The sequence below is a fragment of the Leucoraja erinacea genome, chromosome 31 (genome assembly GCF_028641065.1).
Source record: "Leucoraja erinacea ecotype New England chromosome 31, Leri_hhj_1, whole genome shotgun sequence".
Classification (NCBI taxonomy): domain Eukaryota; kingdom Metazoa; phylum Chordata; class Chondrichthyes; order Rajiformes; family Rajidae; genus Leucoraja; species Leucoraja erinaceus.
Genome location: NC_073407.1, coordinates 22,760,899 through 22,781,441, shown reverse-complemented (window position 1 = coordinate 22,781,441; position 20,543 = coordinate 22,760,899).

Genomic DNA, 20,543 nt, shown 5'->3' with positions numbered 1-20,543 from the left:
TGATCCCCTTGGCCACAAGGGCCACATCTAACTCCCTCTTAAATATAGCCAATGAACTGGCCTCAACTACTTTATGGAGCTTGCACTGGCATTACAGCAATATCACGGCTGGCTGGGGCAGGGGGAATATTTTTGTTTAATTTTGGTTTATTCAGAGATACAACCAGGGAACAGGCCCTTCGGCCCATCGAGTCAGCACCGACCAGCGATTAACACAATTAACACAATCCGACACACACTTGGGACAACGTTACATTCATACCAAGCCAGTTCACCAACAAACCCTTACGTCTTTGGAGTGTGGGAGGAAACCGATGATCTCGGAGAAAAGCCAGGCAGGTCACGGGGAGAACGTACAAACTCCGTACAGACAAGCACCTGTAGTCAGGATCGAACCCGGGTCTCTGGTAGCGTAAGGGCAGCAACTCTACCGCTGCGCCACCGTGCCGCATAAACTTCAGTGACCAAGGGTGTTTTGTAACAAACGCCAGGAGGCGATTAAATCCACAAACAGCGGTCAGTGAGTTGGTAAACACTCTGCTCCTTCGCTTCTCCTGTCTTCTGCTCGCTTGTCAGGAAGAAAGGAAGGAAAACAGCTGTAATTAAGGGCAATGCGTTGAATGATTGGAGGGGAAACTGCCAGACATAGGTTCATGGTAAGAGTGGAAATAGTTACTAGGACTTATGGGGCAACTTTTTCACACGGTGCGGTGGGTGTATGAAATAAGCTACCAGAGGAGGTAGTTGAGGCAGGTGCTATAACAACATTTAAAAGACATTTGTACGGGTACATGGATAGGAACAGTTTAGATGGATATGGGCCAAATACAGGCAGGTGTAATTCTAACATTAATTTTCAGCCCATTAACCCGACTGCTGGTGTGGTGAAGATGGGCAGAATATAACCATATATAACCATATAACAATTACAGCACGGAAACAGGCCATCTCGACCCTTCTAGTCCGTGCCGAACACATATTCTCCCCTAGTCCCATCTACCTGCGCTCAGACCATAACCTTCCATTCCCTTCCCGTCCATATAACTATCCAATTTATTTTTAAATGATAAAAACGAACCTGCCTCCACCACCTTCACTGGAAGCTCATTCCACGCAGCCACCACTCTCTGAGTAAAGAAGTTCCCCCTCATGTTACCCCTAAACTTCAGTCCCTTAATTCTCAAGTCATGTCCCCTTGTTTGAATCTTCCCTACTCTCAGTGGGAAAAGCTTTTCCACGTCAACTCTGTCTATCCCTCTCATCATTTTAAAAACCTCTATCAAGTCCCCCCTTAACCTTCTGCGCTCCAAAGAATAAAGCCCTAACTTGTTCAACCTTTCTCTGTAACTTAGTTGCTGAAACCCAGGCAACATTCTAGTAAATCTCCTCTGTACTCTCTCTATTTTGTTGACATCCTTCCTATAATTAGGCGACCAAAATTGTACACCATACTCCAGAATTGGCCTCACCAATGCCTTGTACAATTTTAACATTACATCCCAACTTCTAACAACAATATAAGTTGGGGGGGGGAAATCAGATGAGGCGTAAATCGTGAAATTTTCTGGGTGAATTTCTGGAATTGTGGAATATTTCGGCAGAGATAGATTGATTCTGGATTAGAATGGATGTCAGAGGTTATGTGGAGAAGGCAGGAGACTGGGGTTAGGAGGGAGAGATAGATCACTTATTCTACTCGTGTCACTTATGACCTTATGAGGTGGAGGTGGAGCTGGAGTAGATAGGGCATCTTGGTCGGAATTGGACTAGTTTGGGCCAAAGGGCCTGTTTCCATGCTGTATGACAGAGACATGGAATGTTATCATGACAGGGTTGATTGTCAGGGATGGGAGGAAGTCTGCAAGTGGAAAGACTAGCTTGAGGGCAGGTTGAAGCGGTCAATGTAATCGCTGAATCATGTTGGTAAGGACACTGTGAAGAAGGGACCAAATCATCACCCATTCCTTCTCTCCAGAGATGTTGCCCGTCTTACTGAGTTACTCCAGCACTTTGTATCTATCTTAAGTAATTGTACTAAAAATGCTCACCTCTCCCCATGCGTTGAGATTAGATTTTGTGAATCCAGAATCATCTTTCCATGACTGACTTCTGCAATCAATTCCAGCCTTGCATTCTTGGCATTAGCTGCAAACCTTGCCCTTCTGTCAGCACACGGAGTGCGATATAACGGCACCCTCCCCAGTCATCCGTGTTGCATTCAGTGCCATTAGCAATCTGATGAGTTTGCCCACCCATCTTTAGTGAGATGGTAGTGAATCTGTGAAATTAATTTGCCACAGAAGGCTGTGGAGGCCAAGTCAATGGATATTTTTAAGGCAGAGAGAGATAGATTCTTCATTAGTACGGGTGTCAGGGTTTATGGGGAGAGGGCAGGAGAATGGGGTTGAACGGTAGGTAGATTGAATGGCGGAGTAAATTTGATGGGCCGAATGGCCTAATTCTGCTCCTATCTTTGCAATGAACTCATGAATTTTGATTATCATATTTGCTTTCAAATACTTGAGCTGAAGCTGAGTCTTGTAGACTCCCTGTCTACTTTAATTAGTTGGATAACATGGGAGTAATGAGTCAAATCTTTTGTCAAGATCAGCCCAACTCTGCCAGAACCACTGGGCTATAATTCCACAGGCTACAGCACAGCCTTCTGGTCAGCTGAGTACCGCTCATTTCATATCACCTTTAGACTTGACTGTAGGATTCAGATTCAGATTCAGATTCAGATTCAATTTTAATTGTCATTGTCAGTGTACAGTACAGAGACAACGAAATGCATTTAGCATCTCCCTGGAAGAGCGACATAGCAAATGATTTGAATAAATAATAATAAGTGTCCGGGGGGGGGGGGGGGGGGGGGTGGTGATTGGCAGTCACTGAGGTACGTTGTTGAGTAGAGTGACAGCCGTCGGGAAGAAGCTGTTCCTCGACCTGCTGGTTCAGCAACGGAGAGATCTGTAGCGTCTCCCGGATGGTAGGAGGGTAAACAGTCCATGGTTGGGGTGAGAGCAGTCCTTGGCGATGCTGAGCGCCCTCCGCAGACAACACTTGCATTGGACAGACTCAATGGAGGGGAGCGAGGAACCGGTGATGCGTTGGGCAATTTTCACCACCCTCTGCAATGCCTTCCGGTCGGAGACAGAGCAGTTGCCATACCATACTGTGATGCAGTTGGTAAGGATGCTCTCGATGGATTTAGAGATACAGTGAGGAAACTCCACATCAACTCTGACAAGAGAGTTCCATCTTTTTCTCGCTTTCAGGTAGGTGAATAAGCCGACTGAATCTGTGCCAAGTTGGACTTGGTGCAAGTATAGTGGGCCCATTAAAATGAATGGGTAAAATTGGCTGCAATCTGGAGAATGATAAGCAGAGCTTTCACTTTGATTTTATTAAGTTACTTCACATAATTTTCTTTTTTTTGGGTGTCTTATAATCTTTTTTTTTTAAGTATTTAATCAGTTAGTATTATTATTTTAGTCCCAAAAGACTTTTTGAAAACACTAACGTTTTTCAGCCAGGAGGTGGTGAATCTGTGGAATCCATTCCCATAGAAGGCTGTGGAGGCTGCTAATGGATAATGGTGGTTGCTAGATACTTGATTAGTACGGGTGTCAGGGGTTACGGGGAGAAGGCAGGAGAATGGGGTTGAGAGGGAGAGATAGATCAGCCATGATCGAATGGCGGAGTAGACTTGATGGGCCGAATGGCTTAATTCTGCTCCGGGAATGTATGAACTTATGAACCTCTTCCACAAAGGGTAGGAGGTTTATGAGCTGGTGGACCTGAGAGATGGCCAGTGTTGCCATGGGACCTCACCGGCTGTCAAAGCCATTCTGTGAGTGCAGCAGTCTGCACTGAAACAGCCCCCAACGCTGCACCATGCTGCACTACAGTGTTGGGAACTCTCAGGAGACATCAGCCCCTGAGGGTATTCATCAAGACACAGCACAGAATCACAGCACAGAATCACAGCAGGCAGACCGCATGGTCTGGGCAGGAGATGATCGGCACAACACCGATGGTCTGGATCAAACCCAGATTTCTGGTGCTTAAAGGGCCTGTCCCACTGGAGAAATCTTTGTGAGCAATACAAAACGTCATTGCGTTTATTCTTTTAGAAGTAGAATGAGGAGTACTTTCACTGTATTCTTTAAAATTATTTCGAGCGGCACGGTGGAGCAGCAGTAGAACTACAGCCTTAAGGGCCTGTCCCACTTGGCTGTCATTTGCGCGTAATTTACGCGACATCATTTATGCGTCACGACGCACGGCGGCGCGTCCCGACACGCACGTGATGCGCACATGGTGTGCATTACGCACGCATGGTGTGTGATGACATAGGTAGTGACGCGCTGCATTGCAGGATGTTACGATGTACAAAATCTTTGCGCGCAAATGACGGCCAAGTGGGACAGGCCCTTAAGACTGTAGTTCTACCGCTGCACCACCGTGCCGCACGAAATAATTTTAAAGAATACATCAAACGTACTTCTCATTCTACTTCTAAAAGGATAAACGCAATGACGTTTTGTATTGATCGCAAAGATTTCTCCAGCACTTCATATTCTTTATTCAACAATTTATTTTTCTCTGTTGACGAAGTTAAGAGTGGTTATGAAAAAAAGGCCTTTCAACTCATTGCATACCCTTGACCCAATGTACACTTGCTTTTGGAAACGGGATAACAGTCCTGTGGGTGCAATGAACAATGCTGAACTATGATGTTCCCAATAAAGATGTTCATGAACTATTAGCCATTGCTCAGAAACTTAGTGTAACATTCTTGCATGAAGATCGGATTTGAATTTTTTTTTTCAAATTTGTACCTGCAGGCAGGAATTTGATCGCTTTCAACCGAAATACTGCATTTTCTGGAATCTGAAAGGAAAACATAAAATGTTTGGGATAAGTCAACAGTTCCAGCAGCATCAGCAGAGTTCGACAGAGTTAATATTACAACTTAATGACCCTTTTTTTCCTACATCTAACATGTTTAAATACACTTCATGGATAAAAATCCGTGTTTCAAACACATATATAATTAAAGGTACACAAAAATGCTGGAGAAACTCAGCCGGTGCAGCAGCATCTATGGAGCGAAGGAAATAGGCAACGTTTCAGGCCAAAACCCTTCTTCAGACTGATGGGGGGTGGGGGGGAGGAGAAAGGAAAAAGGAGGAGGAGGAGCCCGAGAGCTGAGGAAGGGGAGGACAGCCCTCGGGCTCCTCCTCCTCCTTTTTCCTTCTTCTTCCCTGCCCCCCCACCCCCCATCAGTCTGAAGAAGGGTTTCGGCCTGAAACGTTGCCTATTTCCTTCGCTCCATAGATGCTGCTGCACCCGCTGAGTTTCTCCAGCACTTTTGTCTACCTCCGATAGACCAACCATGATTGAATAGAATTTGATGGGCCGAGTGGCCTTAATCTGCTCCGATCACTTATGACCTTATGACAATTACTTTGAGACATGCAACAATGAGTCGGCTCCCACAGGAGTCTGGGGCAATTAATTCCACCGATTCACCACCCTCTGACTAAAGCAGTTCCTCCTCATCTGATTTCTAAAGGTACGTCCTTTAATTCTGAGGCTATGGCCCCTGGTCCTAGACTCTCCCACTGGTGGAAACATCCCCTCCACCTCCACTCGATCCAGGCCTTTCACTATTCGGTAAGTGTCAATTAGGTCTCCCCTCGTCCTTCTAAACTCCAGCGTGCACAGGCCCAGTGTTGTCAAACGCTCAACGTAGCATGTGACATCAGAGCTGTGACTTGACCTGTGAAAGTGACATCTGTAATTTCCCCAGATGTTGGTGAGAACAAAAGATGCGTAGAAGGGCAGCCGACGCATTTCGAGCAGTATTGTGCCTCTTGCAGTACTTTCAGCAAGAGTTTTTCCCCCTGCTGATATCACAGTTAAATTGGGGAAAGTTGGCGAAAGGTCGACTATCCAAATCCATTTATATTACAGATAAATAAATCTTTACACAAAGTGCAGCATATTTCCAAAACCTTTGCAGTATTTGACAAATTGACACATTGCGTATTTGACAGATCAGCGCTGGTTTACTTTTGCAATTAATGGTGTGATGGAGTTCAGATTGGATGAGGGAAGAGAAACAAAGTCAATATATTTTATTCTTTCCCGCATGGCCTGAATTGTGCAAGTGTGCGCTTTCGATGCGTTTAGATTAGTTTAGAGATACAGCGCGGGAACAGACCCTCTGGCCCACCGACCCTCTGCCGTCCAGCGATCCGCGCACTCTAACGCTATCCTACACACACACGGGGCAATTTACAATTATACCAAGCCAATTAACCTACAAACCTGTACACCTCTGGAGTGTGGGAGGAAACCGGAGATCCCGGAGAAAACCCACGCAGGTCACGCAGGGGAGAACGTACAAACTTCGTACAGACAGCACCCGTAGTCAGGATCGAACCCAGGTCTCTGACACCGTAAGGCAGCGACTCTACCGCTGAGCCACTGTGTCGCCCTGGTATATTTCTCTACGTTTAAACTTCAGTTGTACTTGGATATTGGTTGCAGGTTAGTACATGGTGAATGTGATGTTAAGCTAGCAATGGTACAATGGTAGCAAAGATGAAGCCCCTCAGTGATTCTATGATACTTTATTGTCACATGTACCCAGGTACAGTGAAATACTTTGTTTTTGCATACAACCCACGGCGGCTCTATGGCACAGGGATGGATATCGGAGCACCCGGAGAACACCCTTGCTGTCTCTAGTTACAAACTCCGTACGGACAGCACCAGTAGCATCAAACCCAGGTCTCTAGCATTGTAAGGCAGTGACTTGATCGCTGCGCCACCGTGCCAGTCATATTCTCAGTCATAGCTGACAGAGGTTATGGGGTGAAGGCAGGAAAATGGGGTTAGGAGGGAGAGATAGATCAGCCTTGATTGAATGGCGGAGTAGACTTGATGGGCAGAATGAATATTCCTTATGACATATTCATTATGTTTCAGTTCAACAGTGCGGTCTGTTCAGCAATGTGCTTTCCTTCATTTTGTGTGGTTTTAGGCTATATCACATAGCATGTAAACTACGAAGAAATCGGAGCATATTAACCTCTTTTCAACAGGCCAAGTAACCACCTCCAGCTAACTTCTCAGAATGCATAAACGCTACCCAGAATTGCTCCTTAAAAGTTGGATGAGAGGGAATTAAGTGCAAACTATTTGGTGGAAATGGTTTTTTTTGGGGGGGTTTTTTAAGATAATTTTATTTATTAGAAGTAGTGAACATTACAATAATATAATCTAAAAATAACATAATACATTTCTTGTACCACTTCATATTTTAAGCTTCAAAAAGAAGAAAAGTAAAGAGATAGGATAGTGAGTATGTGAAAGAGTAATGAAAAAAAGCCCATTAGACACGAAGAGTTGGCAAAAAAAGTTAAGAAGTAAGCCATAGAAAAGAAAAAAGAGAAAAAGAAAACAGAAGCTATCTTAAAAGTAGAAAAAATAGCTGAAAGGGATATACCAACTTTGTATTTTTCCTCCCCCGCCTCACCAGGTCCTGAAACCATTTCTTGTCTGTTGCACCTTATACTTGTAGTAAGTCGATAAATGAAGACCAAATCTTTTGGAAGTGGTCTGGTTTGCCTGCTAGAAGGAATCTCATATCTTCCAGGTGTAACGTTTCGGACATATTTGAAATTCACATACTTATTGTTGGTGTTGGGCCGTTTTTCCAGAATTTAAGTATAGGTTTTTTTCCCATTATTAAACTGTAATTAAGTAGGTTCTTTTGGAATGCAGTTAGTTCAAGGCTGCCTTCCATTGTTCCAAAAATAATCAATTCTGCATTCGGTATCAATTTTTAAATAATTTTGAATAATTTTGTGAAAATTTCAAACATTTCATTCCAAAATATTTGGATTTTTATACAGAAAACAAAGGAACGCGCTATAGTTACTTCTTGGGATAGACATTTATCACAGATAGGGGAGACATTAGGAAAAAGTTTACTAATTTTAGTTTTTGAGTAATATAGTCTATGCAAGGTTTTAAATTGAATTAGTCTTAGTTAATCGAGCATTTATGCACATAAAGCAAATGTTTATCCCACCTCTCTTTCGAAATGTTTATAGCTAGTTCTTGTTCCCAGTCTCTTCTAATACCATCAGATGATGGTATTTCTATATTTAGGATGATGTTATACAAATGTGATATTAATTTAGCTGATTCGGCCTTTGTATTCATTGCTTCGTCCAATAAGTCTGGAGACAAGTTATGATATTCTTGTGTATATTTTTTCAAATAGTCACAGATTTGAAAATATTAAAAATAATGATTATTTCTCAAATTGTATTTTAGTTGTAATTTTTGAAATGATAATAATTTTCCAGTTTCATACATGTCTCCAAACGTTTTAATTTCTATTCTTTCCTAATTTATAAATGATTTATCTATAATAGAAGGTTTGAACGACAGGTTATTAACTATTGGAGAAAGAAACGATAGATTTCTTAATTTTAGGGTAAGCTGTATTTGTTTCCAAATTCTAATTGTACTGTGTATAATTGGATTTTTATTGGATTTTGTGTTGTTCAGGTTCATTGGTGAGAGGAGGATAGCTCCTATGTTTGTGTGGTTTTAGGCTATATTACATAGCATGTAAACGTAATTTAATACGAAGAAATCGGAGCATATTAACTTCTTTTCAACAGGCCAAGAGACCACCTCCAGCTAACTTCTCAGAATCCATAAACTCTACCCAGAATTGTCCCTTAAAAGTTGGACGAGAGGGAACTAAGTGCAAACTATTTGGTGGAAATATGTTTATATGTACTTGCAAGCTATATTTACACTCCATGGTTCAGTAATTCGATTTGAGGTTAGTCCCAACTAAATGAAGAAGATCCGAGAAGGAGAATATAGGATTCTGAAATTATCAATCATCTAAATCAATGAAGATGTCTTGTGCAGTGATTAGCCTGAAGGCATCTCTGCATTGAAATTGTCCAAATTAACCTACACCCACGATAGCCTTCTTCAAAAGAAGCATATTACTGTTTCAGGACTGGATGAGGGTTGGTCAAGATTATAAATAATGATCTCCTTTTCTTTTTTATTTTATTTTCTTTTCACTATTTTCTCTCTCAACTTTCTTCATTTACTCGTTTTCTTTCTTCACACACTATATATTTCACATCTTTCTATCCTTTACTATCTAACTTCTTTTTCTTATTCTCATCTTTTTTCAATGTAACAACAAAAAAAAAGAAGTTGTACATAAAATGTATTATGAAAATATATATTAGGCACTTTGGTGCCATATGACTGTACTTACTTCTAATAAAATAAAATATTTTTAAAAAAAAGAAGCATATTAAACCCTATTTGCAAGATTGACCTGATGCCCACTGATATCTGTTCACTGTAGGGTTGCTAATTTTTTTTTTGGTTTTGTTTGCGAATCAAAAATCCAAAAATGTACGTTTTTAGTATTTCTCGCATTGCTTTGCAAATTGAGCCATAGATATAAGGGTCAGAGGTGTCAATTCTCAATCCTCCCCATAAGTCTCGAAGGGTGACAGGTGGTTATGGGGGGAAGGCAGGAGAATGGGGTTAGGAGGGAGAGATAGATCAGCCATGATTAAATGGCAGAGTGGACTTGATGGGCCAAATGGCCTAATTCTACTCCTATCACATGAAATCGAACAACAGCTACTTGACCCATTCTCTGCTGAAATGGGCAATGTCAATAAGGTCATAAGGAATAGGAGTAGAATTAGGCCATTCGGACCATCAAATCCACTCCCCCATTCAACCATAGATGATCTATCTCTTCCTCCTAACCCTATTCTCCTACCTTCTCCCCATAACCTCTGACACTTGCACTAATCAAGAATCTATCTATCTCTGCCTTAAAAATATCCACTGCCTTGGCTTCTACAGCCTTCTGTGGCAAAGAATTCCACAGATTCACCACCCTCCGACTAGTGTACAGCAGCCTTTATGTGTTAATCATGAATGGGCTCAGTAAATGGCCGCTCCCATAGCCTCCTCATGGGTGTGACCAAACCCATCAGGTAGGTTTTGGAAACACAGTGAACTGCAGGCGTTGAAACCTTGCGTAAATCACAAAGTGCTGGAATATCGCAAGTGGGTCGTGAACTATCGAACTAATCTTTAATCAGACTTTACTATCTGCACCTTGCAACACAGATTACTCCCTCATCATGTATCTGTACACTGTGGACGGCTCAATTGTAATCATGTATTGTCTTTCCACTGACTGGTTAGCACGCAACAACAACTTTTCACTGGACCTCGGTACAAGTGACAATAAACTAAACTGAGCTGAAAGGAATGGATAGGCAACATTTCAGGTAGTTTTTTTCTTTACACATATATTTCTGAATATATGCACAAGACTTAATTATAAAATGGCTTTAGGAGCCCATTGTGTAATGAGATGCCGGATGATGCAGGATTCAACTCTTATGCCTAAAGTACAAACAGGTAACTGGTAAGATAATGAAGGGGAGAGGTAATTTTGCTGCCACTTATAACTAATACTCTTGAAAGATATAACGTTGAGAAACTATTTTTTTTTAATTTTGTATAAATCCCATTTGTTTTGTGTATACCACAGTAGTCCACAGACAAAAGCAGTTTTTGGAGCATTAGCCCAGCTAACTATTTTATGAACTATTTTCTCTAAGCTAAGTGTTGCGTTACGGTGGCACAGCGGTAGAGTTGCTGCCTTACAGCGCCAGAGACCCGGGTTCGATCCTGACTATGGTGCTTCTCTGTACAGAGTTTGTACGTTCTCCCCGTGACCTGCGTGGGTTTTCTCCGGGATCTCCGGATTCCTCCCACACTCCAAAGACGTGCAGGTTTGTCGGGTAGATAGGAGATGCAGATGCTGGCATACAGACAGACACAAAGCGCTGGAGTAACTCAGCAGGTCAAGTGGCATCTCTGGAGAAAATGGATGGGTGACGTCGCGGGTCAGAGCACTTCCTATTGTCCCTAGTGTGTAGGATAGTGCTGGTGTACATGTAATTGTTGGTTAGCACGGACCCAGTGGGTCGAATGGCCTGTTTCCACTCTAAATCTCTAAATCAATACTAAGCTATTTTTGCTTATCGCAGAGACAGAGTTAGCATAGTAGAATGCCTGCTGTTTTGCTGGATTCAAACCAAGTTATTGGCATTTCCGTTTTAAGAGGCAGTATCTGTCACGTGATAGACATGGGGAGTATTTTCTCAAGTGGTTGCTGGATGTTTTTGGCAGTCTGATGCAGATGTAGAGTGAAAGCACTTTTGGTCATGAATAAATATGTTTAAAATAATCCAAATTTGATTGATAACAGAAGCAATAATACAAGTTCATCTTTGCGTACAAGTGCAGGAAAACACTTAGCCGTGACTCCCACATCAGTTCAGGTTAGTTTACTGTCACGGCCACTGAAGTACAATGAAAAGCTTTTCACAAGTTCACAAGTTATAGAAACATAGAAAAATGACTGCATGAGTAGGCCATTCTGCCCTTCGAGCCAGCATCGCCATTCAATGTGATCATGGCTGATTATCTAAAATCAGTACCCCATTCCTGTTTCTTCCTCATATCCCTTGATTCCTTTAGCCCTAAGAGCTAAATCCAACTCTCTCTTGTAAACTATACGAGTAGAATTAGGCCATTCGGCCCATCGAGTCTAGTCCACCATTCAATCATGGCTGATCTCTGCCTCCTAATCCCATTTTCCTGCCTTCTTCCCATAACCCTTGCAAACCATTCTAATCATGATTGTCTATCTCTGCCTTACAAATATTCACTGACAGCCTGCACAGCCCTCTGTGGCAATGATTTCCACAGAATAACTATCCTCTCACTAAAGAAGTTCCTCCTCGCCTCTTTTCTAACAGAGCACCCTTTAATTCTGAGGCTATGACCTCTGGTCCTAGACTCTCCCACCAGTGGAAACATCCTCTCCACAACCACTCTATCTATGCCTTTTGTTGAGTGCTAACCAGTCAGCGGAAAGACAATGATCGGAAATTGTAATCGGATGATTACAATCGAGACATTTACAGTGCACAGATACATAAGGGAATAACTATTAGTGCAAGGTGAACCCATAGACTGGGTTGTGCCGTTGAAAAAGTTGCACAGCCCAGAGTAAAGCAATATAACGTGCAGTTCTCAATGCCTGGCTGCATATTCAACCCGACTTACCTGCATGAGGTTTGTAAGGTACGATACGATACGATACTATATGATGTGATAGAACTTCATTTGTCCCAGGAGGGAAATTGATCTGCCCCCAGTCATAAAACACAAGCTACGTGAAACATGAAATCAAAGTGACAAGTGGAAAGGATTGGGGATGTGAAAAGATTGGGGGAGGGGGGTGGTGGGGGAGTCAGTCTACCCCACGACGACAGAAGGGGGGGGGGGGGGGGGGGGGGGGGGAGTTGTACAGTTTGATAGCCACAGGGAAGAAGGATCTCCTGTGGCGTTCTGTACTGCATCTTGGTGGAGCCAGTCTGTTGCCGAAGGTAGCCCGAATGAAGACATTTTTTCCAGTGTAAAACTTTCCCAATTGATGTCAACAGTCATCCAAAGGCCAATGTTCATCCCCAGGACTTGTTTGGCACTTCATTAGTTTATAAATGACAGTCCTGATTCCTGTCCTGAAATTAGTCCTGACCTCACCCACTGTCAGAGTGAGGCCACATGCAAATTGGAGGAACAACACCTCATATTTTGCCTTGGCAGCTTACAACTCAGTGGAATGAACAGTGGTTTCTTGCATTTCCTCTCTTGCCCAGAGTAGGGGAATCGAGGACCAGTTGTTCAAGTTGAAGGGGAAAAGATTTAATAAGATTCCGAGGGGTAACCTTTTCACACAGAGGGTGGTGGGTGTGTGGAACAAGCTGCCAGAGAAGGCAGTTGAGGCTGGGACTATCCCAACATTTACGAAACAGGTACATGGATAGGACATGTTTGCAGGGATACGGACCAAGCGCAGGCAGGTGGGACTAGTGTAGCTGGGACATTGTTGGTCGGTGTGGGCAAGTCGGGCCGAAAAGCTTATTTCCACTCTAAATGACTCCAAGACTCTAAAAAAACACTTGCTTCATTCATTAAATTGATAGTTCTTATCTTTCAGCCACAAAATGTTGGAGTAACTCAGTGGAACAGGCAACATCTTTGGATTGTAGTAAACGGCTGACGTTTCGGGTCAGGACCCTTTTTCAGACTGAGAGTCGGGGAGAGGGAGACACGTGAAAATGAGACATGAAAGGGGACGAGGTTCAAGGAAAATGTCGAATGGATCATTGTTAGCTGGGGGAGTTGACAATGAAGCGTACAGAGATACATTTTTAATCAGGAGGCCAGTCAGACTTTTAAACAGGGAATCCTAATACTTTATCCTTCCTGAAATCTGTGAACCTCCCGAAATATTAACTGTAATTGGATTGACTGGTTTACGATATGATACAATACGATGCAATACTATACCAGGCGATACGATAGAACTTTATTTAACCAGGAGGGAAATTGTTCCACCAACAATCATAAAACTCAACAAGGTCTATGAAACATGAAATTAAAGTGACAAGTCCATGATGGGGGATGTGCAAAGATTGGGGAGGGGGGGGGGAGGGCGGGGAGTCAGTCTACCCCACGACAGAAGGGGGAGGAGTTGTGCAGTTATACCCCTGTGTCCCACTTAGGACACCTGAACGGAAACCTCTGGAGACTTTGCGCCCCACCCATGGTTTCCGTGCGGTTCCCGGAGGTTGCAGGTGGTTGCCGGAGGTTGCAGGTAGTGGAAGCAGGTAGGGAGACTGACAAAAACCTCCGGGAACCGCACGGAAACCTTGGGTGGGGCGCAAAGTCTCCAGAGGTTTCCGTTCAGGTTTCCTAAGTGGGACAGGGGCATTATTCACGGAGATTTCTCTGAGCTTTCTTACCTCAGAATTATTCTAGGCTTCCGATGCCAATATCCATCATATCTCACCGCTTGCAGCTTACTGCAAAATTGAGGTTGTCACCCACATTCAAGCGAAGAAGACTTTATCCATTTCTCCTTCAGACACAGAGGGCACAGTGAAGATTTACGAGGATGTTGCCAGGACTGGAGGATCTGAGCTATTGGGAATGTTTGAGTAGGCTGGGGCTCTATTCCTTGGAGGGCAGGAGAATGAGGGGTGATCTTATAGAGGTGTATAAAATCATGAGAGGAATAGATTGGGTAGACCCACAGTCTCTCAACCAGAGTAGGGGAATCAAGAACCAGAGGACATAGGTTTAAGGTGAAGGGGGAAAGATTTAATAGGAATCTGAGGGGTAACGTTTTCACACTAAAGGGTGGTGGGTGTATGGAACGAGCTGCCAGAGGAGGTAGTTGAGGCAGGGTCTATTGTAACATTTATGAAATAATTTGACAGGTACATAGATTGGACAGGTCTAGAGGGATACGGGCTAAATGCAGGCAGGTGGGACTAGTGCAGATGGGACACGTTGGTTGGTATGGGCAAGTTGGGCCGAAGGGCCTGTTTCCACGCTGTTTGGCTCGACGCAGGGCTTCCCCAGTATCCACAGCCTGCCTTTTGTCTTGTATTACTCATATCAAAGAACTCACTGGCAGACCCTTGCTGGGCTGTAGCCCTGGAGGCTTTCAAAGGCCTTCCTGTGCTGTACTGCTTTGCTTAGCCCAATAAGCTGAACAGTAGGAGAACAAAACCCCAGCTCCTTCAATTTTACACGGCCCTCCCAACAATAAATAATTGACTGGTGACATTTCCGATTCATGAGAATCTGCAGCCACGGAATGGAGATCTGTCCGAATTCAAATCACGGAAGGAGGTGATTTTGTGCCACAGCTCCCCGATGCATTTCAACATTAGCTCCGTATCTCCATCACATCTTCGCTGGAGCTTCATTGTAGGCTGTGTTGTGACTTTAAATTGGTATTTTCTGGCCTGGGAGCATCCAATCCAGATGGAACACACATTACTTGAACAAGGATTGCCACCATCTGTAACGGATCGTTATGTAAATACTATGACTTTGAGTTATATTTCTTCACTGTTGTCTTTTATTATAATTTAAGGAAAATATGCATGGCCACAGTAAAGCTGCGGAAAGTGGAACCTCTCTTGTGTCTCCTTGTTTGCCATAGAATGCCAGCAATTGTTTTGTTCTAATCTGCAGAAACATAAATCAGGTTAGTTCATCTGGAAATTACTTAGATAATTAGCAGAGGACTAATAGTTATTCATGTTCCAGAAGGATGTAAGTGCATGAAGGCTTGTTCACGGACCTCAAGGACGTTGTTCCACAGGAGAGCGAGAATCGAAACACTCGTGATCGCTGGAGGTCCTCTGTGGGTCAGGCAACATTTGTAGAGTGAGATGGGCAGATGACGTTTGGGGCCAGGACGCTTGCAAAACGGAGTAGATGGGAGAAAGCTGGTGAAGAGAGGTGCGGGCAAGGGCTGGGACAAGGCTTGGCATGTGATGGGCGGACTCACTCTCTGCCACAGAAGGCAGTGGAGGCCAAATCACTGGATGTATTCAAGAGAGTCTTGGGACTAACAGAATCAAGGGATATTCTGTGGAAACTACAATATTTTGAACAAGGTTATAATGTGATGCATTGCTATTAAGTGGATTTTAGCTATGAACTTTGCTCATATCATTTGATTAATGGATCATTGCCGTTTGCCTTCTAGTCCACTCATTCAAACATCATAGAGTCATAGAGTGATACAGCGTGGAATGACGGCCCTTCGGCCCAACTTGCCCACACCGGCCAACATGTCCCAGCTACACTGGTCCCACCTGCCTGCGTTTGATCCATATCCCTCCAAACTTGTCCTATCCATGCACCTGTCTAACTGTTTCTTAAACTATGGGATAGTCCCCGCCTCAACTACTTCCTCTGGCAGCTTGTTCTACACCCTTTGTGTGAGAAAGTTACCCCTCAGGTTCCTATTAAATCTTTTCCCCTTCACCTTTAACCTATGTCCTCTGGTCATCAATTCCCCTACTATGGGCAAGAGAATTTGTGCATCTACCCGATCTATTCTTCCCGTGATTTTATATCAGAATCAACATAATGCTATGTACTAATAGTATATGGTAGTAGAACATTGTAACAGTACACGGTACATACTAATAGTGCATGTATTACATGTGTACATGTATGATTATTCAAACAAAAATATTTCCAATTTAAATGTGGTTCGTGAAGGCTATTCAGCCGAATTAAGTTCACATGTACAGATGGATCTTGCAGATGCCCGCCATGCTCTCCAACTGCTGTGTGAACTATCTGGCGGGATTTCAATTTAGTGAACTGTTTTAACATTCGGTCCAAGTTAACTTTGTTAAAATTATGGACCGAGCTCCTGAACCTCACACTCCACGGTTTCAAACCTTTCATTCCCCTCCAAGAGTTAGGGCGGCAGCGGTAGAGTTGCTGCCTTACAGCGCTTGTCCAGCACCAGAGACCCGGGTTCGATCCCAACTACGGGTGTTGTCTGTGCAGAGTTGGTACGTTCTGCTGGTGACCTACATGTGTTTTCTCTGAGATCTTAGGTTTCCTCCCACACTCCAAAGACGTACAGGTTTGTAGGTCAATTGGCTCGGTATATATGTAAATCGTCCCTCGTGTGTGTAGGATGGTGTTAGTGTGCGGGGGTCGCTGGTCGATGCGGACTCAGTGGGCCGAAGGCCCTGTTTCCGCGCTGTATTGGCCCTGTCCCACTGTACGAGTTCATTCAAGAGCTCTCCCGAGTTTAACAAAAATCAAACTCGTGGTAAGCACGTAGAATGAACGTAGCGGGTACGTCAGAGCTCAGGGACGTCTCTTAGCGGCTCGTAACGCTAATGGCAGGTACTCGGGAAGACTCGCTAACGGCAGGTAAGCTCGGGAAGACTCGTGAAGATTTTTCAACATGTTTTCAACATGTTGAAAAATGTCCACGAGAGCCCCGAGTACCGACGAGCGGCCATTATCGTAAATCTCCCAGTTTTTAGGAGGAAATAGGCAACGTTTCAGGCCGAAACCCTTTAACTCGAGTTCCAGGCCTCTTGACTCCCCTCCGGCCAGCAAGTCAATCTTCTCAGTAATAGTTTAGTTTAGAGGTACATCGCAGAAATGAGAAAAACATTTTTCACACAGAGAGTGGTGAATCTGTGGAATTCTCTGCCACAGAAGGTAGTTGAGGCCAGTTCATTGGCTATATTTAAGAGGGAGTTAGATGTGGCTCTTGTGGCTAAAGGGATCAGGGGGTATGGAGAGAAGGCAGGGATGGGATACTGAGTTGGATGATCAGCCATAATCATATCGAATGGCGATGCAGGCTCGAAGGGCCGAATGGCCTACTCCTGCACCTATTTTTTATGTTTCTATGAAACAGGGCCTTCGGCCCACCGAGTCCGCACTGACCAGCGATCCCTGCACGCTAGCACTGTTCTACACACATTTGGGACAATTTTCTATTTTTATCGAAGTCAGTTAACCGACAAACCTGTACATAAGTTGGGATGTGGGGGAAAACCAGAGCACCCGGAGAAAGCCCACGCGGCCACTTGGAGACCGTACAAACTCTGTCCCTTTAGGCTTGAACGCGGGTCTCTGGCGCTGTAAGGCAGCAAGCCTACCGCTGCTCCACCGCGCCACCCACTGTGCTCACACTCCGAAGAATAACTAAATGTTAGAAGGATTCCCAGATGTGTTGACTGCCGCAGATTCATCGGGGAATCATAAAAAAAGTGTCCAATCATTCCAAAAGAAATTAAAAAGGCACTGGAAGCAGCGCTTGCCAATAGGAAAAAGTTTTCTCAAACAACACTCTTCCGAAAAAAATGTGTGCGTCGTTATTGGCAGCTTCATCCAATTTTAACTTTGAACGTAGAACATGGAACACTACAGCATAGGAACAGGTCCTATGGCCCACAATGTCTGCGCCAAACATGATGTTAAGATAAACTAATCTCATCTGCCAACACATGATCCATCGCCTTCCATTCCCTGCGTATCCGTGTGCCCATCTAAAACCCTCTTACATGCCTCGATCATATCATGTTCAAAAAGTGATCAGAGCTGAATTAGCCCATTCAGCTCATCAAGTCTACTCTGCCGTTCAATCATCCCTCCCTCTTAACCCCATTCACCTGCCTTCTCCCCATAACCCCTGACACCCATATTAATCAAGAATCTATCTATCTCTGCCTTACAAATATCCATTGACGGCCTCCACAGCCTTCTGTGGCAGTGAATTCCACAGATTCACCACCATCTGACTAAAGAAATTCCTCCTCATCTCCTTCCTTAAGGAATGTCCTGTAATTCTGAGGCTGTGACCTCAGATCCTGGACTCTACCTGTATCCAGATCAACTAACACCCCTGCGAACAAGTTGCAGGCACCCTCTCTCTTTGTGTAACTTTAAACATTGGTGCCCCACTCACCTTCTAGTCTTTGACATTTCCACCTGGGAGTAAGGTTCTGACTGTCTATCTATTCAAAAGCTCAATTTTCGAGCCTTTTCTTTATAATGAGAATTATGAACTTTTCTTTCTATATGAGAATGTACAGTGGCTCAGCGGTAGAATTGCTGCCTTACAGTGCCAAAGAGTTTGTACATGTCTCACCGTGACATATGTGGCTTTTCACTGGTCCTCCAGTTTCTTCCCACACTCCAAAGACGTACAGATTTGTCAGTTAATCGGCCTCGGTAAAATTGCCGCAAGTGTGTAGGAGAGTGCTAAGCCCCTGTCCCACTTCGGAGATCTAAACAGCAACCTCTGGTGACCTTGCCCACCACCCAAGGTTTCCATGAGGTCACCGGAGGTTTTTGGTCACTCTCCCTAATGGTGGTTTCCGCAGTGGTTGAGGCTTCATCTAGGTCGCTGCTATTTTTTCAACATGTTTAAAACTGGCCTTGACTAAAAATAGGTTGCCGTTTTAAAAATCGATCATTTTTTAGTCGCAGGTCTAGTCGAAGCCGGTTTTCTTCATAGTCGAGGAAGGTTTTCAACATGTGTGTGGGAGGTGGTAGGAAGTTGCAGGTCACCTCGACCTTGATTTTTTTTTGGGTGGCGGGCAAGGTCACCAGAGGTTGCTGTTTAGGTCTCCTAAGTGGGACAGGGGCTGTAGTGTGCGGGGATCGCTGGTCAGCATGGACGCAGTGGCCTGGTTTCTGCGCTGTATCTCTAAACCAAACTAAACTCCAGCTTTAGTAAAGCTCATTCTCTAGACTTTAATACCTTGACTTGCATGACATTCAAATTGTTTTAGCTGCTACGTTAGGGTTCCAGAACACATTTCTAACTCATGGTACTCAATGAATAATGTCACCACTGTCACCTAGTATGAGGTGAGATTGTAAATGTTGTAAATGGGGTGTGTATTGGTTGTCATTTCGTAAGCTTCCATACTTGGGAGGAATCAAAGAAAGAAGGAAAAAATGATCAGCTGTCCAGAAACTATCTATGAAGCCATGCAGCAAGATGGATTAAATTGAATTTATTTCTCATTCAAAAAAACTTGAACGAAATGTCGTTACCATACGGTCAAAACAATAAAAAGCAAACACAACATACAATTATATAAATTTAACATAAATTACATAAATTTAACATAAATTACATAAATTTAACATAAACATCTATCACAGCGACTCTCACTTTAATGGAAGATAAAAAAAAGTCTTATCTCTTCCTTGCTTCAATCAATGTAATATTTTTGAAGCATGGTCAATTTACGGGGAACAATACCACCATTTTGTGCATCATGAGCTCTCACAAGCAAATCAAACGTGATGATTATGTAGAAACAAGGAAGTGCAAGTCGCTGCTTAATACACAAAAGGACACAAAGTGCTGGAATAACTCAGCAGCTCAGGCAGCATCTCTGGCGAATGACACAAAATGCTGGAGTAACTTTGTGAATTCTGTTGATATTTGCAAACATTCAGCAACACTTGGAAACTATTTTAAAAAAAAATATTATATAAAGCTTTTTATTAGCATGTTGCAATAAAAACACACGTATTTGAATAATGTTAGGATATTGAAAATAAGCACATAATGAAACTAAACTCTCACCTTTCTCCTGATGGCCCCTTTCCCATTCGTTTCCAGAGACCTGCTGGGGTTTGGCCAGGTTTAAGACTGGGAAGTCTGCAGGAGTCCATGCTGCCCTGTTGGATTCTGTTGATGAATCACATGAGATTCCACAGTCTCTGCCTGAAGGGCGCTAGGAATCACTAGCAGCTAAGCCTGTGCCAGCTCTATAAACTGGGACTCTCCTGTGAATATGCCCCAGAAATCTCAACAGATCCTACCCGTCAGGCTAAGAGGTACAGAGGTTTGAAAACACATACGTCCATCAATGAAAACTCTGGGAAGACAGAGAACACAACAAGAGATTAAAGTAGGGCGTGACTTTCTGGAGGCTTAGTGTTTAGGTAAAAAGGAACAAACCCCACCTGAGATTGTATACAGGCTTTCTATTTAGTTGCGTTCAAGA